Source organism: Macaca nemestrina, chromosome 13 (assembly GCF_043159975.1).
Source record: "Macaca nemestrina isolate mMacNem1 chromosome 13, mMacNem.hap1, whole genome shotgun sequence".
Taxonomy (NCBI): domain Eukaryota; kingdom Metazoa; phylum Chordata; class Mammalia; order Primates; family Cercopithecidae; genus Macaca; species Macaca nemestrina.
In genome coordinates, this window is record NC_092137.1 from 60191384 (window position 1) to 60216115 (window position 24732).

The following is a 24732-nucleotide window of genomic DNA, read 5'->3' on the forward strand; positions in this document are numbered from 1 at the left end:
GAGGAAGAGAGAGACAGGGAGATATTTGTTAAAGGATACAGAATTATAGCTGGATAGGAGAAATACATTCTAGTGTTCTATATCATTGTAGGATGACTATAGTTAACAATAATATATAGTTTCAAATAGCTAGAAGAATTTTGAATATTCCCGATACAAAGAAATGATCAATGTTTGACATGATGGATATGCTAATTTCCCTGATCTGATTATTATACATTATATGTATCAAAACATCACTATGTATCCCATGAATATGTACAATTACTATATGTCCATTTTAAAAATTAATTCAATTTAAAAAATGGACTATGAAATAAAACCTGGCTATGTTCAATACTCACCTCTACCAACTGAATAACCCTGGACAAAGGCTTAATCTTTGGCTAAAAAGGCTAAAAATTAGCTCCCCAAAAGATATTTATATCAAATCCCTTGAACGTGTACATGTTACCTTACTTGGAAAAAAGGTTTTTGCAGATGTGAGTAAGTTAACGATCTTGTGATAAGGATATAATCCTGGGTTAGCCAAGCAGGCCCCAAGTGCAAACACATGCATCTTTATAAATACACATATAAAAGACAAGACGGGTAGAGAGCAGAGTGAGAGACCAGGTGACCGTGAGGCAGAGATTGGAGTGAGGCTGCCACAGGTCAAGGAGTGCCAATGGAAATGAGAAGCTGGAAGAGGAAAAGAACAGATTCTCCCCTAGAGCTTCTGTAGTGAGCACAGCCCTGATGACACTTTGATTTCTGACTTTTAGCTCCTAGAACTGTGAGACAATAAGTTTATCTTGTTTTAAGCCATATAGTTTTTAATAATCTGTTACAGCAGCCACAGGAAACTAGTTCAACCTCTCTAAACCTCAAGTTCCTCATACATAAAATGGAGACTATGATACTTACCTTATAAATTGTGAATTTAAATAAATCAAAAAGTGCCCAAAGAATGACTCTACTCCAATGATCATGTCTATTCAAGATGAAAACATTTAGATCCAAAGGGAAATTTCTGTCAAGCACCGGGTACTTAGGTCTTTACCTCACTTTTCTATAGCCTGAAAATAAATGTTCCAGGCACACAGTGACTCTTTTTCACTTGTGACTCAAACAGCCTAGTGTCACTTCACCCTGCCATAATATTGTCAGGAAAGCCATGCACAGGCCATTTGAAAGGGATGATCAGAGTCTCCCTCTTAGTATCCCAAAAACCCATTTCAGCAACTGTCATATGACAGATGCTCAGTGAATGCTTGATGAGTGAGTGAGCTCTTGAGTCATTACAGTTTGGACAAGTTTACCCACTAAGTAAAAGAAAGAGGGAAAGGGGTTTCAGAAAGAATGATAAATACAATTTATCCATGTATGAGTAGCCAGCCTCATCACTGAACCATCAAACTGAAGATGATGATGGTGACACTGCATAGACTATTCTTGCCCAGCATGCCATTGATTCCTGTCAACATCAAGATGACCCTAGTATGATCGGATAAGGGTTATTCTCCTTACATATGTCTGCATTTCCACATGCTTTTATATTTAGCAAGAAATATCTCTTAATTATTCCTGGATGACTTTGTATTACACATACTTAAAATGTTAACAGAATCTGTTTTTATGTTGTTTTTAACTTGAAACAAGGGCATAATGGGAGTAGGTCTAATATAGGCTAAAATCAAAGAGGTTAATTTCATTGAGAGGGACGTTCATTCAAAGGATTAATGTAAGTTAAACTCAAAGTTAGTTTTATGACTCACATCCATTTTCACATTTTCTACTAGCATGATCTCCATTTCTAAGCAATACCTGAGCTGTCTGTATGTGGAGGCAGGTTACTTTCTTTTGATAGTTTTTTTCCAGCCTGCTTAAACTTTTTGAAGTGATAACTTTGGTACTTATAGCTACTAGCATAATATTAATAATAATTCTATTTTAAACACATAAGAGATATTTTATGCCTGTATGGATCACTAAGACCAGAGCCAACATAGTAAGACGAAAACTTTTCATGAATCTGTCTCTTTGCTAGAAGAGAGGTTGTTTTCTTGCTTTTTAACTTAAGGGTAAATAATAGTTGCCAGCTGATTTGAAGCTGAATCAGCACGCATAATCCCAGACAAGGAGATGGAGATGCTTTAATTTAAGTTTCTAGAAAATCTCAAGCTACACTTCAGGAGTTGCTGTCTTACAGACCCAGAATCACATGGTTCTTAAAGTTCCTTATTCCATTAAAAAGATACATGGGAAATGTAGAGGAACCCACAAAACATACTAAAGCACATTAGTTGGATATAATGCTCATTATTTTACTCCAGGGAAGAGTTCAACCCTTTTCAAGGTCATATCATTCTACACATGTTTATTCAGAGTCAGTTATGTGCCAGGCATGAACAGAAGACACTTTGGTGAATAAAACCTTTATGCTTACTGAGCTTATATCCTAACAAAGAATATGGACCATAAACAAAATGAATCAATGAATTAATAAGAAACTATCAGAAAATAATAAAAAATAAATAATAATAATAAATATAAGAAATAATAGTAATGGTGGGGCGGAGTGGCTCATGCCTGTAATCCCATCACTTTGGGAGGCCAAGGCAGGTGGATCACGTGAGGTCAGGAGTTCAAGACCAGCCTGACCAACATGGTGAAACCCAGTCTCCGCTAAAAATACAAAATTAGCCGGGCATGGTGGTGCATGCCTGTAATCCCAGCTACTCGGGAGGCTGAGGCAGGAGAATCGCTTGAGCCTGAGAGGTGGTTTCAGTGAGCCGAAATCACGCCATTGTACTTCAGCCTGGGCAACAAGAGCGAAACTCTGTCTCAAAAAAAAAAAAGAGAAAGAAATAATAGTAATAAATGCTATGATGAGGATAAAATTGGACGCAGTGATAGAAGTGAATGGGAGATGGTTATTTGTTGGGTTGTCTGGGAAGGCCTCTCTGAGGGGCTGGCGTTTAAGCTGAACTCTTACACCCTCCCCACCAACCTTTCCCTAAATAAAAAAGATAACATAGTTGAAATAGAAGAAAGGAGGAATGAGTTACAATGTCAGAAAAGAGGAAGCTGAGATCCAGCATCTGAGTGAAACATTCTAAAAGCTTCATTTGAAAAATCACAGTGATAGGAAAAAGGTCATGCTCACAATACTCTCACTTAATAAACAATGGAAAGCTCCCCTCTGCCCTCCCATCCCTGGAGGACTGTGTGTAGCCAGAGGTCCATCTATTTCTTGTGCCTTCATGCCTTTCATGCTAGACCCTATTTTATAACTCCAAGAGGACATCAACTGTGAGACGCAAGCCAACTAAGAGATGTGAAAACATTATACTATACATGTTTTTAAATCAATGAAATAGAGTAATTCTGGCCTGTTCATTGCCTTCAGACTAAGTTTATATTCATTTCCTACTAGAAATCTCAGTATACTCCACAACTTTACTCAATTGACTTGGTTTCATTTTCCCAGTTTCTGCCACACTTTCTAAAAGTCCTTTAAGCTGCCATCATCATTCACACAATGCCCACTGGGCAATATTTCAGGAGGAATGGGACTCTTCCACACTTACTAAGTTGCCTTAGTTCTGAACTCTTCTCTTGAACCACATCTCCCACCCAATTCCACCCTGTTCTTAACTCTCCCTTGCATTCGGTGGTTATTCTCTCACTGATCTTTTGACTTGAAATCATCTGTTTCCCAAATCCTCTCAACCCCTAGTGGTACCTGGTATGCTCACTGAGATATTTTCATCTGCTAAACCAACCAAGTTGATCCAAGCCCCTCCCTCCCTGGCGAAGGTCCTCCATGGGCAACTCTCTGCATCAGACTTGTTCAGGATATAAGAGAAAGGAGTTAGGTTCTTGTTTACTTGGAATTATCAACCTCTATACCACTCCTCCTATGAACTGAAACCCTTCTCTATGGATAAAATTCCAAGTATGTCCCTTAATTTTTGGGTAACAAAGGGTAAGAAATGCAAGATTTTAGTTTAAAGAACAGGGAATTTATTCTGACTGGGAACTAAAGGAAGGGTGAATAATGTAGAAACACTTCAGGGGCTTGTTCGATCCAAGGCAGGAAAAGGTATTAAAATATCAAATAGTTATAAACACTTTGTCATTGAATATATTTAGGTACTTAGCTTTCACTCTCTGACAAAATAACTAAGGTAGAGAAGGATTTTTGTGAACTTTCCTGAACAAAGGTAGGTCAGTTGATGAAATCATAAAACAAAGACCAGAAAGTATAGAAGACACCAAATTCTTCTCCATTTGGTCTGAAGGTCAAGTGGAGCCTAGCAGTGAAGGTCACATGGAGCCTAGAGACTTGGGACCACTCTCTGTGGCACTGTTTCCCAGTCAGGGCTGAGGAGGCTCAGCTCCTATACAGGCACGTTTGAATGGGTGCTAAAGGGATTAGATTCCTTAGAATATTCTTTGCACAATTTAGGAATGGTTGCTCCTGATACTGAAAAGGAGAAGATGGACATTCCCACAACTGCACATCTGATGAAACTAAAAACTCTAAAGATTGTGCAGTGAATTAGCAGTTCTGTCCTGAGGCACAACTCTGAATGACTGACTGTTGGTCATTTAATGAGACTCCAGTAAAATAAATAATAAGCAGAGAATCTTGACACCTAGAATTTGTAAACCATTCCTCTTCTTTATTTCTCTAAAAGACATACTGTATATTTAAACATTTCGAGTTAGCAAAATTCTGATGATTTTCATTTTTTATTCCACAGTAAAGAAGGAAGTAGAAGAGACTGATTAAATGAGAGTAACATTGTTGAGAACTGTGGCTGTGATTAGCTCTGCTCAAGGTTGAAGTTATTGCTTCTCCCCTGCAGTATTTTTTAATTACACTCCTGATTTTCTATTTGGAGACATCATGGACCTGTTCTAGTAAATTGTCACACAATCACAAGTCAAATATGTGTTAAATATGAGAAAATGCTGCCATTTTTATCTGATTTGTGGTTCATTCATGCACCGTTATCTACTTTTAATTAAATAATATAAAATGCATGTGGTCAGCAGTTTGATGTTTCATTTCCTTACGATGTCAGTAATTCAGCTTGGTTGTTCCCACCTACCCTTAAATTACACATAAAAGATATAACTCTTGCATGGTACTGATACAATATCTGGACAACTTTTGCCCCTGCTAAAAATAGCTACTGTCCAACTATACCTGAAAAAAAAAAAAACCCACAAGAATATGCCAAAGAATATAGTCCATCAAAAACACAGTGTGCTTTTTTTAGTAAGAGAGCAGCAGCAGGCTTCATTGTCTGATTTTCTTGTTTCATCCCTTTTCCCAGTGTCATATCCCTTGTTGATTTATAGTCTACTAAGTTCATTAAAGATCCAGCTTCACTCCCATGGAATTGCCTAAGGCACTGGAAGAAAGAACTTGACTTGCAGGTTGCTGTGGACTTAGACACTTTACTACTTCATTAAGGCTGTTCTGCCACTGGACAGCTTGTGTATGGCTGTGCCATAGATGCCACTTGCTTCTTCCTCGGCCTCCTACCCCCACCTTCATCATAGGCTTTTAAAGAACAAAGACAGATGAAAGACAGAGGAATGAGGAAATAAAACCTAAAATCTTTCCAATCCCTAGTATTGTTCTTATTGCTATTATTATTGTCATCAAATGTAGCAGATTTATTCCTCTGTCCTATTTGATAAGACACTGTTCTAACTGTATTTTTTTTCAGTGTAGACCTAAATTAGGAACTCTGCACAGAAACTCTTGTATATAAAGTAAGGCATAGAGTTTTTCTTGAATAAATACATAGCCTCACTCTTGAGGAAACGGGTAGTCTCTTTGGGTATTTATTTTTCTGTGATATTCTTGAAATTATCTCAAAGAAGTTTTCAGGATGAGGCAGCTCTATTTGTAATCCAAAGGAGAATAAAAGAGATTAGCTAAATGATAATAACAAGGAGGTGACCCTAAAAGGAAAACCCTCTTGTAAATAAGCTTGATTTATTTACAGCTAAACGTGTGATTGCAAAAAAATATTTTCAGCTAAACCATAGAACTTCTGCTTAATAATAATAATACTTAGCACTTAAAAAGCACTTTACATCTGCAAAGTGCTTTATAAACATTAACTAATTAATTGTTAACAACACCCCAGTGAGGTAGGTAAGTATTATTCAAGTATTCTCTTGAATGTTCAAGCCAGGATTACAGCGAATCCAGAGTGGATTGTTGCATATGTGTGTGTGTGTGTGTGTGTGTGTGTGTGTGTGTGTCCTGCTCCACTCTTACTAAATACAGGACTTTGGATTGTCTTATAAATGGGAAGACAACTCATCCGGGGAACGTTTGAAGCCTCTCCAAAACTATGGTTTTGGAGTTTCCTCAATAGAACTAAAACTCGGATATGGCTTCTCTAAATCTTGCAGGAGTCTGAAGTAACTGGGTAAGGAGGGGTTTGTGCACAGGAAGTCAACTACTATCTCCCTTTCCACATTCTTCACTGATTAGTGTTTTGGTTCTCCCCTTATTGGATAAGAAGGACTAAAATCTCACTTCTAGAAGAATTTTGCTCAGTAGTCAGGGAAGGGTAGGCACATTAAGACATGGCCCAGCATGGAAGAGACTGGCATCCCATCCCCAAGGATAGGGAAGACATGCCCTCTGAGAGCGAGTGGTAGGTGCTGGAATAGTGAGTTCAAGTGCTTTAGAAACAAGGGAAATAAGTATCAAAGGCCAAGGGAGGGCCTTGTTACTGCACAGCATTTGAGTTGCCCCTGCAAAAGGGTCAAGGTGGACACTCAAAATGCCTGTGATGTATTACTTCCACTGTTATTTGGCTGAAGCACTACAACCACAACAAATGAAGGCCACTCCTGAGCACTGGTCTCTTTTCTGGGTCAGGTAACATACTGCCAGAAATGACCTTGGCTTTTTCATTGATTCCTTCGTTTACTCATTAATAATAGCTATTGTATACTGAGCATTTTCTCTGTGAAAGGCACTATGTTGAATTCTTTAGTTTTATTTGGTCATGGAATCTTCACCACAATCCCCTCAGGAACATTCTACCATTAACCTCATTTAAAGATCAGTAAAATGAGGCTTAAAGAGTTAAGTAACTAGACTGAAGTCACACAACTAGTAAGAGTCAAGACTAAAACCCAGAATCTTAGGTTTGCGATCCCACTCTTTGAACCAAACTCTATATTTTCTCCCATTGATTCAACTACTATTTGAGTATACTCCTGGCCTAGAAGTAGGTTTTTGATGTAAGTACTGAGCAAACAGACATGAATTTTGCCATGGTAGAGAGACCAACATTAAAAATATATATATGTTATTTCAAATTAGAATCAGTATTGTGAAGGAAAAATCAGAGTGGTGTGAGAGAAACAGGAAACATAATTTAGATCAGAGAATCAGAGAAAGTCTCTTCAAGTATAGGGTGTTTAAACTCAAACCTGAAAGGTGACAGGAGTTAGCCAGGCAAAGAAGGAGTAGAAGAGCATTCCAGGCAGGGGAAGGACAGATGGGAAGGCCTGAGGTGGCAAGGAGTTCAAGAAACTGATAGAATAACACTGCCGAGAGTGGATCAGGATCCAGGGGAACAGGCACATGAGAGGAGGTCAAAGAGGAGAACAAGGGCTGGATCATCACACAAGGCCTGATAAGCCATATGTAGCAGTTAACATTAAGTTCAGCTGCATATAACCCAAACACAAAATAACAGTGGCATGAAGAAAACAGAAGCTGATTTCTCTTACTCATATAAGAAATCCAGAGATGGGCAGACCAGGACTAGTATTGCAGCTTCATAGCATTCAGGACTAGGATTTCTTTCATCTTTTTACACTATCATCTAGCAAGTGGCTTGCACCTGACAGGTCCTGTCATGATCCAAAGAAGTTAGTGGAGATCCAGCCCTCATATTTGCATTCCAGGCAATAGGAAGGAAGAATGGAGGAAGGGCCAAAAACATGCCCCACCTGAGATTCCTTAAAGGACCCTTCCTAGAACTTCCAGACAACATTTCCACTTACATATCTTTGGTCAGATCTGTTACATAACCATACCTGTTTTTGCAAGGGAGGTAGGAAGTGTAACCGTGTAACCAGGCAGATTCTAGTAGGAAAGGGACAGGAATGGATATCAAGAAGGTCACCAGAGTAGTATCTGCATAATAATGGTAACACAGTGTTTGGACCTTATGGTAAGTATAATAGAAAGCTTATGAAAGGTTTTAAGAAGGGAAGTAACATTACCTAGTTGGTGTGTTTACAAATGCTGGCTTCTTTTGTGACAACAGACTACATGCAGTTAGAAGACATTGGCTAGAAGCTATTGCAGTGATCCCAGAAAAATGCTGTGGATTTGATAAAGGCAGGATCATTCGAAATAGGAAAACATAATGAAATTGAGCTATGTGTTGAAGAGCAAAAGAATAGAAATGTTTATAAATTGGATATGGGACTGGAACTGTAGGATCTTTCTGGGATAATGCCTAAACTAGTGGCATGTGCAGCCATATGGTGGAGGTACCACTTACAGATATGGGAAATACTAGAGAAGAAAAAGATTTGAGTGGGGAGGATGAAAAAGATTTCAGTTCTGGACGTCTTAAATTTAAAATGCAAGTGAGATATCCAACAGAAGATTTAAAGTAGACAGTAGACAGTTGGACATCCAGGCCCAGAACTCAGAAGAGAAGCTGCAGCTAGAGATAGACATTTGGGAGCTATTGCATGTAACTGGCCTTTAAATCACTGGGAGTAAAATAAGTTCTCTTTGGGAGAGAATATAAAATAGAAATGAATATCTGGGGAAGACAACAGTTAGGACCAGGTAGGGAAAGAAGGGCAAGCAAAGTAGGCTGAAGAATTGACCAGGAATAGGGAAGGAAACCCAGGAGTGTGTTATTGTGGACATCAGGAGAAGAGAGTATCACAAGAAGAAGGGAGAAGCCAAGTTTGACAAATGCTGCCAAGAAGGGATCAAATAAAATGAGAGCTAAATAGTCAACATTAGAAGTAGCAGCATAGAGGTCACCGATGACTTCTTCCAGAGCAACCAGGAGAGGTGGAGAAGATACCTGGGATGTATTGAAGAACAACTTGTGTGCTGAGGAAGTGCAGGAGGAAACATTTATACAAACCTTCAGTGTGGTCTGGCTGTGTACTAGAGTTAGGGTAGTAAGTGGAAGGGGTATGTGGGGTTAATGGAAAATACTTGAAGAGTGAGAGCTACTAATGCTTGCTTGAAAGTCAGTGGAAAGGATATCGTAAGGAGGGAATGGTTGAAGATGAAGCAAATAAAAACAGGGCTCATCAATGAAGAGCACTGCCCAAGAAAGGGACTAGAACATGTATCTAGAACATATATGGATTTTTTGACTGAAGAGGGTATACCCTTTTTAATGTTATAGGTAGGAATCAAAAGAGACAAAAGTGGGATCTGATATGTTTATGGTTATGGTGGAGATAAAATTATGGAAGTCTTCAATGGCTTCAATATTCTCTGTGGAAATGTGAATTACAATGACAGTAAGAAAACTTTTCCCATCTATCAGATAGGTAGAGATAAAAAAAAAAAAAAAGAGTAGGCCAGGCACAGTGGCTCACGTCTGTAATCCCAGCACTTTGGGAGGCTGAGGCCGGTGGATCACTTGAGGTCAGGAGTTCGAGACCAGCCTGACCAATATGGTGAAACCCCGTCTCTACTAAAAATACAAAAATTAGGTGGATGTGGTGGCCTGTGCCTGTAGTCCCAGCTACTCGGGAGGCTGAGACAGGAGAATTGCTTGAATCTGGGAGGAAGAGGTTACAGTGAGCCAAGATTGCACCACCACTGCACTCCAGCCTGGGAGACAGAGCAAGACTCCATCTCAAAACAAACACACAAACAAACCAAAAATGGGTAGCATGCTGTGGTGGCAAGCCTGAAGATACAGGTAGTCCTGTACACTGCTGGAGGGAGTGTAACTTAGTACAATCTCTGTGGAGAGGAATCCAACAATATCTATTAAAACAGCAAGTAACACACCATTTTACACATCCATAATACTTCTAGGAATTTATTTTATAAATATATCAACACATATGCAAAATGATGTAGGTTTCAATGTATTCACTATTGCATAATTTATACTAGCAAAATACTGGAAGTGACCATCAATAACAGACTGGCTAAATAAAAAATGCATCCATATAATGGAATATAATAACATCATCTACAAAAATAAAAATTCTATGTAATGAAGTCAATTTATTTCTGATGTGTGGTTAAGTAAAAACAAAAATCAAAGTGCTACTATATATGTAAAAGAAAAGAGAGAGAGGAGAGAATATGCATATGTAATATTTGCTTTTATACATATATAAGTTGTCTCTGGAAACATACAACTGAAAATATTGGTGGCCCATTGGAAGGAGAACTGGAATTATGAAGAAATAAGGTAAAATGTTGATTTTCAGACCTTTTGAATTTTGAACAATTTGAATGTACAGCTTAGACCTAAATAAACGAAACTGTGTTTAAATGATGTTGGAGAAAAAAACGTGCATATATGTATTTTTAGTCCTGGTAGTCCACTGAGGTGGAAGACAGGGATGATAGAAGAGGAGGAGAGGAAATGATGCATTTGTCACTGAGGAGATGGAGAGAGCAATCCTACTGGATACAGAATTATAGGGGAAATGCTGGGCAATGTTGAAAGCCCAGCTGAGGGTAGTGAAGGTGAATTTACAGTGGAAATAACCTGTTTGGTCATATGATGATTCTCTTTCCCTCTTTCTTTCTCTTCCTCTCCTTTTCTCTTTCTCTTCTTTCTTCCTTCTCTTTCTCTCTTCTTTATTTCCTTCTTTCTCTCTTCCTTCCTTTCTTTTATTTCTTCTTTCTTTTCCTTCCTTCCTTTCCTTTCTTCCTTCCTTCCTTCCTTCCCTCCCTCCCTCCCTCTCCCCTCCCTCTCTCTCTCTCTCACTGTTTTCCTTCCTTCCTCCCTTCCTTCCTTCCTTCCTTCCTTCCTTCCTTCCTTCCTTCCTTCCTTCCTTCCTTCCTTCCTTCCTTCCCAGCAATGTTTGGCTGTTTAATTATAGGCACAATCACAGTATATTGCTGGGCCTCTCTAGAGGGTGCATTTTCTGGGCAGGTGGGAAGAAAGAAAAATGGGGAAGGGTATTTATAAATCGTGAATGTGATAAGTTAGATACATGACATGTGGAGGTGACAGAAAGAAAGTGAAGGAATTGAATTATTCAGGTTGCAATGAGGTCCAAAAGAGTTGTAGAGAGGCTCTTGAGCAGGTGAGCTATAAGGAGAAAGTTACTTTTTCAGTTCCTTGAATGAGAAAAGGATAGTTTTCCTGTTGCAGGATGTTATTAATGGGAAATGGTCAGATGAAGAATAAGGCAAAGAGAGATGGGGGTAGGACACGTGGGAGTCATGAGGGTGCAGCCCAGAAAGGGTTACAGAATACAGAAAGAATGGGCTTCTCTGGATCATGACCAAGGCATGGCTGACTTTGTCTACAAACAATCAAGTGTAGGCTCTGTAGGGAAATGTTGGTAAGGCTTTGTGCTTGAGATAACTGCAGTCCAATGGCTCAACTTGGAGAGGAGAGGGTTACAAGAAGATTTCTTAAACTGTATTGAAAATGGAAAGAGGGTCCTTAGTCATATAAAGAATGGCAACTCTATGGTCAAAATAATTTCACTATCAAGAAAAAAACACTGGCCTTTGTTCATTTGAGAAAGGAAGCTCCACAAAGGGACTCCCATGAGACCAGTTACATGATAACCACTATCAAACTAACAATTCTAAAACTGATTTGACCCTGAAATTCCCAAACTCACATGCTTCCAGTGGCTCTAGACTACCCACAGAATAAACTCCAAACTCTAAAGAACATGGTAAGAAAACTTCTACCCTTGCCCCAGCCTGCTCTATCCAGGCTGAACAACTTTGATATCCCACTTACATTCATATAGATGCATTCATAGGGCCCAGAATATTCATTATTATACCTGCTTCCACACTTTTTCTCAAGTCACTGGCTCACTTGAAATAATCTTCCTCCCTTCTATCTAAAGGCAACATTTCCAAAGCCCATGCCAAGCCCCACCTTCCCCTCCAGAGCCATCTGTCCAGAAACTTACAAAGCTGAAGAACACAAAAAGCAGCCCAACTTCCAAAAATGGTTCCAGTTCTGTTGGCCAGAAGCCTAGGGAGCAAACTTCGTTCATTCATTTGCATTGAAGGGAAAGCAAGCACTGGACTCAGGTCTCCCCAGAGGGTTGTAGGCAAGAGAAGTGCCTTTCCATTTTTCAGGGGAGCAATTTCAAGTCCTTGAAGATCAAGTTTAAGTCATTTCCTGACCCTACACCAATACTGTTTCTCCACAACTCCAGCCAGGTTCAACTCCTCTGGAAGTCTCAAATGTAGTTTCTGAGTTAATAATTCCTTCCAGCTTTGATGTCTTTATTTGAAAGTTCCAGAAGAACAGAGTGTTTTTTAAAGGAAATGGGAGAAGTCATGCTCAAGGGGGGCATTATGGTAGACAGAAAAGAGCTGTAACTTTCAAAAATGCATCTGGATGAATGAGACTAACTTCCTATGACTAATGTCCCCCAAACATTAAGCTAATGATTAAATTAAAAATGTAAATCCCTGAGATGTCATATGCTGCTGGGCGGACTGATGGAAAGGAGCCTTGCAAACAGTCCCAACATTGTGTGGGGAGCTGGAGAGGAGATGTGAATGAAAACAACAGAGAGCCATATGGTCCTAGCCAATGGTCAACAACCAAAAATTCAAAATCCAAGGACAGAGAAAACTCCACAGCTATACAGCAATGTGTTTCTCCTACTCTCTCTTTTATTCTGGCACTTATCCGGATGCGCTAACATGATGGGGGATGGAGAACAGAGCTATGTCTCAGGAAGCAAATCTGTAGGCATCTCTCATAGAGCTCTGCTTGGCAAGCTGTGTGACCAGTAGTGAGCTCCACCTACACAGACAATCACCACCCCAGGAAAATGAGTAGGTGCGAGATTTGTGTGAACTTGCAACAGCCATAAAGTTCTGCTCATTGATCCTCTATCTGTCCGTTAGAAATGAGACCAGTCCCCAAAAATCAAGGGGAGCCTGAAGTTGGCAGGATGTCCCAGGAATTCCAGCAAAGACTCAATACAGGACTCCTGTACCTTGGTGGCAACAGTGACTGAGGCAGTTCTGCTTACAGCATAGAGGAGACTTAGCAATCCTGTATCCTCTCAGGGTATGAAAATTGTAATTACTTGATTTTAGGTACCTTTTTTCCAAACTCCCTCTGAGCAAGTAGCTGATTGTGTCCCATTCTCTTCAACATACAGTATCCTCCCTTATCCCTGGGGGATACATTTCTGGATCCCCAGTGGATGCCTGGAACTCCAGATAGTATGGAGCCCTATATACACTATGCTTTTCCTATATATGCCTATGATGAAATTTAATTTATAAATTAGGCACAGTAAGAGATTAACAACAAAAATAATAAAATGGAACACTCATAACAATGTGTTACCATCACTACTGTTTGCACTTTGAGGCTGCCGTTATTAAGTAAAATAAGGGTCACTTGAACATGAGCACTGCAATGCCATGACAGTTGATCTGATAACTGAGATGGCTACTGAGTGACTAATGGATGGTGAATGAAGACACCATGGATATTCTGCACAAAAGCGTGAGTCACATCACAGGTGGGACTGAGCAAGACAGCACAAGATTTCATCACACCACTCGAAACAGCACACAATTTAAAACTTATGAATTATTTCTGGAATTTTCTATTTAACATTTCAGACCACTGTTGACTACCGGTAACTCAAACCACACAAAGCAAAACTTCGGATAAAAAGAAACTACTGTATTTATACCTGTACAGCAGGGATTCTCAATCCGGCATTGAAGACCTTCTAGACAGTCTGAAAAGCCTCTGACATTGTATGCAATATCTTGCACCTATGAGCATTTCAGGAGAAAAAGGTCATAATTTTTATCCAATTTTCAAAGAGATTTATTAACTAAAATTGGTTTAAAACCATCAGTCTGCTTATGTAGCCAAGAAATGATGGTCTTACTTACAGAGAATATGAGATATTTTCTAGATATGTGAAGAACATTATAGTAGAAACTTATTAGAATCTGTTGCTTTGGTACAGAAACACCCACATTATAAACCCTCTTTTTTAGAGTAAAAGCAATACAATACGCATTCTTCTGCAGGGTATGTAACTTGATCAGAACCCATGCTATCAATATGGGCTCTTTAAAGAGGTATTATTTTTAGTGTGATTAATGAAAACAAAAATGTCCAGACCTACCCAGAAGTCATTCTGATAACTTTATAAACAATATTAAATTACAGACGTTATATGAGATATTACAAGCATGTCATTCAATGCACATATATCTGTATAGTATACTGCATATTATTAATATAGTTATACAATTTTAGAGTTGGAAAAGACCAAGGATGCCTCCCTTTCTGTGCAGAAGTAATTAAGACCTAAGGTTACAGAAAGAGTCCTGCTCCAGAAGAGCCTCATCTTCTGAATTAAGCCCAAGGAAAGAGCTATCAAGGGTCTGAAACTATGGAAAAGCTGGGCCAACTTTCCTGGAAGACAATCTGGCATTTTCTTGGGGGTGGCATGGCTTTGTGTCCTTCCCTCCATTTCCAGAAGGCTGCTCCCACAGGACAATGCTTGAGCAAGCTGTGCTGAGGGTGGCAATTTCTATAAACAAGGTTTGTTTTTGTTTTTGTTTTTGCTTTTTGTGTTTTGAAATTTCTACCCTTTCTCTCCAATGACCACTTTCATTTAAAAAATGCTATGCATGAGCTAGCCAGCCAGTCACCTCCTCATAAGGAAGAGCAGAGAGTCCTTGCATTTAGTGGTAGGAGGAGTAAGGTTAGCATGCTTGTCCTTGTTTTCCTTCACCATCTAGGGCTCTGGTGGGAATGGGGAGTCCTGAAATCTTATACAAAGAGAGGTGTTATTCCCAAGGCGGCCACCATCAGCGGTCTCAGCAGAAACCTCAAGCTGATCTTAAAGTTAGGCTGGTCTTTCACATTGACATTTTTTAAGAGTACAGGCCACTTATTTGTAGCATGTCCTTCAACTTCAGTTTGCCTGATGTTTCCTCATGATTAGGTTCAGGTTATGCATCTGAGGCAGGCGTCCTCAGTGCATCACACTGTCTTTCCACCCTCCTGCTCTCTGTCTCAGACCTGAGCTGTGCATCAGGACTACAGAAGGCGATTCTCAGAGACACCAGTAAGACAGTAGTGTGCCAGGCTTCTAACTCACAATGACCAAGTATGAACTTCCTGAGTTGATATCTTTGCCAACCCACCCCCAGTTCCTCATTCAAGCAGTATGATTTTCAGTTCATTTCGAGTTTCTTGGAGATGGCCTATAGCAAAAGCATTGCAGCCTGGCAGGCAAGAGCGGGCAGGGAGGAGGACTCTGCTGAAGGGGCAGTTGCCTCTGTCCAGAACTTGCACCCTTCTAGGCTAACTGTGGCAGTGATGGAGTGAAGGGTCACCTCACTCTTGTTTTTTCCTGTTCAAGTCCAGCAATCTAAGGTACCTTCGGAATAACCCTCATCAGGGATGGGTAGTCAACACCTACTTGGGTAACTTGTTACTAACCACCGATCACCTAATCATTCCAGGGCTTTTTCCTGAACATTCAGTCCCAATCTATTATTCATCTAGGCAGAGCCAGATGAAGGGACAGAGGAGACCTAGTTGGAAGCATGAGATCAAGATAGCCCTCGGCAAAACTGTGGAGACTAAATAGCTTGTTTTCAACGACCTCTGCTCTTTCCACTTTCTTTCCCCTTTTTCAAAAACAATTTTCTCCCTGGGGCCTAAGGCTCCCAAGCTTTTCTGAGTAAAGAAGATATTCACACTAAAATGCTGGGTGCTTTCTGCATATTCAGAGTACTATGCACAGTTTTTTTAACAGAAGGTCTCTTTTTTATGGTGCCAATATTATCCAAAAATAATAGCTAGAGAATGGTAGAATGTCCAGCAGCAATGGGGGAGCTATTTTGGGCCTTCTAAGCACCCTTCAAATCATTCCAAGGAGACCACATACTGCCTACATGAATCTGAAACTGGTCAGCAAAGCCTTAATAGCTGCACTTGGAGCTGCTGCTCTTTCTAGCAATCCTATGTCCAAGAGAGCTCTCATGAGGAATGAGGAGAAATATTTGCAAAGAGTGTGCTCAAAACATCACTGGATTAAACACAATCCACTCCACCACTCAATCTGTTTAATATGTTGGTTACTTTATTTCTCAGGACTCCAGTTTCTTCATTTAAAAAATGAGGGGTGGTCTGGCTGGTTGATCATGAAGATCTTTCAGCTCTGAATTGCTGAGATTTTTATATCCAGACCTACTGTGATCGAAGCATTCAAAGAGCTAGAAATCACAAGTAGCATAAAATTTTAAAGTTAATAACTTGTAGAGTTTACTATGTGCTATTCTAAGTACTTAACCTGAATCAACTCATTTGATCCTTATAATAACCTCCGAAGTTGTGGCTCTTACCATCCCCATTTTACAGATGAGGAAACTGAGATGTGGATCACTTAGCTAGGAAACTGCAAAACAAGAATTTGACCACAAACAGTGTAACTGTTCATGTTGTGGACCACTATGTTATGTTACTCTCAAAGTGGGGGAAAAATGTTTGCCACAGAGGAATGAGGTCAGTGGGATGGGGCTGGGGGCAACAGGAAAGAGGGTTAAGGATGCTGGCGACGAGGGGTGATTCTGCTACCCTAACTGAGGTTCACACACCCTGATGGGAGCTCATGGCAACAGAGTCAGACCCAGCCTGTCTGAGGGTATGGAATTAGCTCCCTTGCTGACAGATGAAGCCTCAGAAAGCCTGTGGACACCTCTCAGCAGAACTGGCAAGCAGAGAGAGGTTCCTCGTGGCCTGTTGTGTGGTTTGTGCCATCCTGCACCCAGCTCAGCTTCTCCAAGCCAGTCCTGTTTGGGCTAGCTGCTGCCAGGCCAGGATGATTTCAGAATCCAAGGACCTGAGAGTTGTTCTGAATTCCTTTCCCCTGAAACTCCCCAGGCCTGATCACACATAGACACACAGATCTCTAAAAGAGCATCCAAGAAGGAAACTCTTTCTCCCCTTTCTGGAATTCTGATGGCAAATAAGCAAAGGTATATGTGTTGTTGTGACTATGCAAGACAGACAAAGACAGATAGACAGAGATAGACAGACAGACAGACAGACAGACAGAGAACCGACTCTCAAATAGCATGGAAGCTTGTTTAAAACTTTTGGTTTAAATAAATGCAGATTCTATTCTGGTGTTTGGGAGCCTCTGTTGGTATCTTAAAATCAGTGTTTTAGCTCCACCTAACTTTTACAGTTTTTTTTTTTTTTTTCCTAGTTACAGTCTGGCATAAAAGTGTCAGTTTGTTATGTGGGTGGGTAATGGTATGCTTTTAATTAAGGAGGTAGAGACTAAATTAAACCACATCAACTGGCTAGTGTTTCTTTAATTTCAGATTGTGGGTCCCTTACCCTAAGCATAAGGAGTTGGGCTAGATCATGATTCCTCTTTAATGGTTATGGCTGAAAAACTCCATCTCGTGACCAGCCTCATAATTGATTAAACACAACTGTGGACTCCCATGATCAGGAAGTGCAATTTTGCTGGTGTCGCTTCAAGTCTAAAATACCTCCAGGGTAATTACAGGCTCAGAGGCAACGCAGAAGGCTTTGAAGTAGGGAAAGAAAAGATTAGGGCATCCAGAGGATCTGTGCCTGTTCATTTGTCCTTCATGGCAAAATCTTTAAAGCCTTTGGGGAAAGATGCCTCTGTCTGGGCATAGGGGGTGGTCCAGGGGCCTGGGAGTCCTGGTCTGGTTGCAGATGTGCAGGGGATGGCTGTGTCCCAGGTCACAGCAAGCTTCAGGGGTCACAGCAGCATCCCCTAAGAAAGGCTGCCTTTTCCTGTTTGCTCCTAATGAAAGTTTCATGCAGCTCTGATTCTCTTTGCCTTGGGTTTGGTATGCCCGACTGGCCACGACTTGCACTGTCCACTTGAGGCATGGAGAAGTGCACTTTGTCTGACCAGCTAAATTATTTACCTTGATAGCAATTATCAAACACTACAAGCCACACTCTAAAGGCCTCTTTGCAGTTCACGCAGAGAGAATATAAACCTTATTCAGAAATGGAGAGAGTGGAGGACTCTTCTTTACTTTTTAATTAATAATAGGTTAGAAGTAAAAACCATTATTAGTGACAGTACATAATGGGAAAGCGAGACCTGCATTGTTAACAGGACTATTTAAGGAAATGTTAATGAATTGAATTTGAAGTTCCTCATAGTCAACCTGGAGACAACTAATGGTTTCGAAGTGGAAAAGTGAAGAGTTATTAAATGTTGTATATTTATTGCACTAATAATCAGATTGCCAGAGGCTGGCAGAGATGCAAATATTGGTCCACATCTTGTTTAACCATTAGCTGTGGAAACGCAAGAGATTCACTGGGGGGAAGTTAGCGCATACAAACATTTGCCAATGCCACTGTGATGAATGGTGTGTGGATTAGGACCATAGCTACTCCAATCCCACGAAAGCCCATTTCAGCAGAGGATAGAATCATAACTTAATTTTTTACTGGCACTTCAAGAGAGACGAGGACAATATTTCTGGCAGCTGCCATTTTACATAGTCTGCTGTTTTGCTTTGTATTAGGAAAAAAAAAAAACACCTTTCTAGTTGCCCAAGTTTTCCAGCTCTCCTAGGAGCAGGTGAAATCACCTCCTGTCCTAGTATGTAAGGAAGAGCACTTTCTAAGGCAGAGGCCCCTCTGAGGCAAAACTGCAAAGATCCTCTAGCACCTTTGTTATAACTTTCCTCAAAGAATGACTCACTTGACTTGGATGGAGCAAACCTCACAGAGTAAAAGCGCATGACCTCTAGAGACAGAGTCAGAATTCTGAACTCAGAATTCTGGATGAGCCACTCCTTCTCTGGATGAATCAGGAAAAGCCATTTCTCTCTCTGGACCATAGTTGCTTCATCTGCAAAATGAGGATCCTAATTCCTGCCTTGAAGGACTAGAACAAGGACCAGTGTTAAATTGTGCCAAATGCCTAATATGGGGCTGTAACATAATAGGTTCTTGTTTCAGGGAACTTGCCTAGATTCAGACCCTAACATGGAGACTAGAGGATTCAGGTATTTGTGACTGGATGAGAAAGTCTTCCCAGGGCATATCTAGACAGGAATAGAGGAAGCTGGTTAAGAAAAGGGGGCCAGTCAGAAAAGCACTTCTTTTCAGATGAAATCTCATGGAAGACAGCTTCAGCTTGATCCCCAGGGCAACTCTAAAGTGTAAGTTATGCCTCTGAGTTGCCAGAAGGCAAGAAACTGGGTGTTCATATTCCTGTGCCTTTTAGTCATCGGTTAAACCCTCCTCAAGGGAACATAAATTCCCAGAACTTTTCAGCTCTTCAAACCATAAGCAAAGCAGGATCTAGCAGTCTGAAGAAAGTGCTCTAGAAGAGGAGTTGCAGTTCCTGGCTGCTGGAGGCAAAGCAACAAAAACCCCAAAAGCAACTCATCTGGGTTAGCACAAAATGGGTTAAAAAAAAAAAAAAAAGGAAGAAAAGAAAAAAGAAAAAAAAAAAGAAAAAGAGCCAAGGACATTTGGGCAGAGTATCACATTATCCACTACATTGTCTGATACAGCATAGTTACTGTTATAATTACCATCGATTTTATTAACTACCGTGAAGTTACCCCACAACCTCTCTCCAGCAGGCTTTCAACTGAATGTGAAGAGATGGAGGAAAGGGGCCCATCACCTTCTTCCCTGAGCTCACTTCAGCAAGGACATGTGAGCACTTGCTCTTCCGCGAGTGCTCTTCACCACACCAGGTCTGTGGGGAAGACACACACAAGAAGTGTAGGCTTCATCCCAGTCCACAAAGAGAGAGAGAAATCACCCAATGAAAAGTCAAAGAGCTACACAAAGTAGAATCTCATTCTTTGGAGGAAATAGAGCAAAAGCAGGAAACAAAGCAGTTCCTGATTCTGCTGTCACTGGTGAAGAAAAATGACGTCAGTGGAGAAGGTATTGAATATGGAATTTGCAGAGAGAATAAATGGAGGCTCCAGGGGAGATGATCTATGGCCAGGTTTAGGGAGCAAAAGAGTGGAACAGCAAAGAGGCACTGGATGAAACATCCCTTTCTCCCCCAGTTCCCCCTAAATGTCAGATTTTTGCCATTAAGAACCTTACATGAAGATGAAAATGTGAAGAAAAATTTTCTTTGGAGCCCATAATTTACAGCTACCAACACTTAGAGGAGATCAAAATTTTTCCACTGCAAGGACCCATAAAAATCAGCTAGTATAAACCTCTTGTTTTATTAATGAAGAAATTAAGGTATAGAGGTTAAACAAGCCACCACAAGCCATAGCAGAACTAAGATTAGAGCCCACATCTTCTCTTTCCTAATTTAATAATCTTTGTATTGTTCCATGTTAAATCTATAAATACGAGATTTACAAGTGCCCAAGAATCGCATCCTTCAACCCCATACACCAAGGGTCAGTAAACTATGGCCCTTAAAGGTCAGACTCTGCTTGCTGCCCATTTTGGTAATAAAGTCTTATTGAAACATAGTCATGTCCTTTTATTTGTGTATTGTTTATGGTTACGTTCACACTACAATGGCAGAGTTGAGTAGTTCTGACAGAGACTGCTTGGGCCACAAAACCTAAAATTACTATCTGAATATTTACCAAAAGGCCTACTGACCCCAGCCATAGACCATTCAGAGGATGACACTACCAAAGGAAAGAACCTTCACCTATCTGTGAAGATAGGATTGGTAATTCAGTCAGGAAGCTGTTTAAATGTCTTGCTGAGTAAACTTGGGAATGAAAGGGAGTGGAATTGGCTGAAAGTTCATGTCACAAACAAGTGTCTGCCCTGTTTTCCCAAGGTCAGCCCACTCTAGGGCAAAGAGGCCTCACACAACACATAGACAATTGGGCCAGGATACCTTTCCAGCCCATCTAAAGCCATGATTCATCAGTGAGACCCTCAAAGCTGTCTTCCATTGCTGTCATTAAACTTCTACTCTGGGGACCTTCCACCTCACATCCTCATGCTGTGTGTTCCAGTCCTCCCTGCAATGCCACCTAAACAAAGGTGTACACATTTTCTTTGCTTCAGCTCTGCCAGGATTATCTCTGTTTTCACTTATGGAATAATCGTATGTATTTAACAATGACAGTCTATCAATCTAATTTTTCCAAGAAGAAAAATCACTGATATTTGTTCTCTGCTCAGGTTGATTCTTGGACAAAGGAAAGTGAATTTCTTCAAACCACATACTTCAAAGAGTTTAAGGAACACGTCACTAAGCATTCAGCCCACATAGAAACAGTCTAATGCTACATAGGAAAAGCTTCAGAAATGCTGTTACTCCTCTAACAGATAAATATGATTCAAAGCACTGACAAATGATTTCATTAACATGGTACCTTTCAGTTGGCCAACGGGGTTGGCTCAGAAGCTGGTTAAAGCCAAACTATTTGCAGGTATCATTCTGATTGTATTGCTACTGGGAAATATTTTATTTGCACAACCTGAGATGATTGTCTCTCCCACATGTAAAGGGAGTTATTCTTTGGGAGCCTGAAAAGATGTATCATCACCAGAATTAATAATATAATAACATATACAATGTAACTAACATATGGAACATAATGATATATTACATGATTTTAAATTTTTAAAATTAGGGGAAATAAACAGATGGTCTGAAGACCACTGCCTATGTCCAGTTGAAACCCAGCTTTCAAAGGAAACACAGCATTTCTCCATCAGCGCCTCAAAAGATGAGGTAAAATCACATCTGACAGCCTCAAGTGAGCCTCAGGTGCTACCTGCTCTCACACATTCAGCATCCCTTTAACAAGAAAGAACACTGTGGTGAGTAGGAAACTAACACTCTAAAGTGGAGAGGGTAAGAAAATGTCCTGCAATATCAGCCAGAAGGGCTCCTCAGAGACCCACACCTACAGCAGTGAGCAGGGGAACCAGCTCCGCTCAGAAATACTGATAAACTGTGATGTGTACAGCTGCTCCCCTGTGGAGACAGGATCGAGGCCTGGAAGTGGCCGATGTTTTTAGAAAATCTTGCCCAGGAGGAATCACTTTTCGAGAGTGTTGGTTACCTGGCTGAGACGTAGAGGTGGTGGTTGCATGGATAAATATGGCCAGTGTCCCTGATTAGCAGGAATGTCTAAATGCCCATATTGTTCAAGTATGCACATATCTGCATACCACATTTGGACACTTGAATAAGGACAGCCTTAAAGATAATGGAAACAAACTTTTAATAAGCCTAGCATCATTTATACATGCAGCTTGGGCTCCATTCCTTCCTGAGAGCTCTCCTGGGAAGCTGAGCACCTCCTGCATGGATGCTGCCAGAACAAGAAGAGTTTGGAACTGTCCATTAGGACTATTTGTCAGATCCTTTAGCAAATTCTTGGGAAAGACCCCAACACACCAGTCTTTATCTTTTGAGAGTGTATTTGACTTTTGGAATGCTCTGAAAATTGCTCAGAACCAAGCCTAGCAAACAAGGTGAGTAATTGAGTTGGGGAATATCATGTCGGGTTGAAAATGGGATTCAGCTAGGAAGCCATGAGTCCACTTTCCTTTACAGACTCAAATCCTGGTTCTGAGTTCGGGAGCAAAAGACAAATCCTCCACCACACCTTGAGCAATGGCAACCTGGACACAAGTGCATAATATTGAAAGATACACTGAGATGTCACTTGGCTTGAGAAAATATTAATCCCATGACTTGTCAGTGCCACTAGGTATGTGAGAAGAGGACACACAGATGGAGTTTCAAACAACGTAGCCAGCTGTGAATGTCCATATATTTACAAGGCAAGGGAGGTCTGCAAATGCCATGGAGTGTTTTTAGGGGTCATCAAACTACTGCCTGGGGGCCAAATTCATCTCACCAGCCCACTGCCTGTTTTACAAAGTTTTATTGGAGCAGAGCCATGCCCATTTGTTTATGTATTGTCTATGCTGTGTTCGCCCTACAATGGCAGCATTGAGTAGTTGCCACAGAGAACCCATAGCCAGCAAAGAATAAAACATTTACTGTCTTACGCTCTACAGGAAAAGTTTATCAGCCTAAGTCCTTTGTGATTAAGTCTGTTTTAGAGGCTACTTAAAGTAGGGAACATGTGGTAGGTTGTCTTTTTTTTCCAAATTTTCCTCAATGACATTTGACCTTTTTATCTCCATGGAAGGTGATAATAGAATTTGGCATAGACTGTTATTCATCTCCCATGGCTGCTGTAACAAATTGTCACAAACTGTGTGGTTTACAACCATTCACAATTCTGGAGGCTAGCAGCTGGCAGGGCCTTGCTCTAAAGGCTCTAGAGGAGCATCCTTCCTTGCCTTTTTGGCCTCTGGGGACTGCAAATAACCCTCAGCATTTCTTGCTTATAGACTCATCATTCCAACCTCTGCCTCCACCTTTGCATGGCCTTCTCCCTATGTGTGTGTGTGTCTCTGTGTCCAAAGTTCCCTCTTCTTACAAGGACACAAGTCATATTGTACTTACGGCCCACTATAATTCTGTATGGCCTCATCTTAACTTAATTACATTTGCAAAGACCCTATTTCCAATTAAGGTCTCACTCATCAGTTCTTGGGGAAAACACTATTCAACCCAGAACAACTTGGTACATATTACTCAATAAATGTTATTCCTTTGCTGTTCGTGATATATTCTGACTAATTTCCAAGCTAATTGACTGCTTTCCCTCCACAACAGTCATAAGAAGTTTGTTGTTCTACCTTTCTGTACCCCCATACCTATTGTCCCCTACTTAGAAATATCTTCTCTCTTCTCAATCCATGACTCTTCTTAAGTTCCTCCTGAAGATGCTCAACAGAGTAGCCCATTCATGGCACTTCTGTTTTTTTATTTCCTAATTCTTCACAACACTGGGACTTCACACACCACATGGACAACTGGGCTAGAACACCTTCCTCTGATTTGACTTGTGGGTAAGACACAAACATTTAGTGCATTCTCAATATGAACAGAGATACTGTCTAGCAAAGAGCGCCAAAGCTACGGCAATTGTCCACTGCTCTCTTCCCCCTGTGTTTCAGTCGTCATCCTTAGGTATTTTGCCATTTTAAATAATACTTGCCTTTGTCTAGTGCTATCAAGAAGCCACAAATGTTAATGGAAATCCCTACCTACTACCAACAGCCAGTATCAATAATGGATGGATTGCCAGGTAAAATGCAAGACTCTCCATTAAGTTTGAATTTCAGATAAACAATGGATAATTTTTCATGTAAGTATACTCTGTGTGATATTTGGACATATTTATACTTAAAAAATTATCCATTGTGTATCTGAAATTCAAAATTATCTGGGCATTATGTATTTTTATTTGCTAAATCTAGCAACCCTAAATAATAATCCATTGGCTACTTAGGGGTGCAAAGGACTTCACTAACTGTACTACATAATATTTACCTCCCTTACCCTGCTATCAGTACCTTAGAAAGGTCAGCTTTTAAGGCCAGCTATTAGCAACTAACACTTTGCAATTTTTTTCCTTCTGCATCTGAGGAG

At 40.4% G+C, this 24732-nt stretch overlaps 1 long non-coding RNA gene across 1 annotated transcript in view; it reads right to left on the reverse strand.

The window, feature by feature from the left end:
- The window catches only part of LOC139357858 (uncharacterized), a 276436-nt gene that overhangs the window by 143943 nt on the left and 107761 nt on the right, over nt 1–24732 (reverse strand). The window lies entirely within an intron of this gene.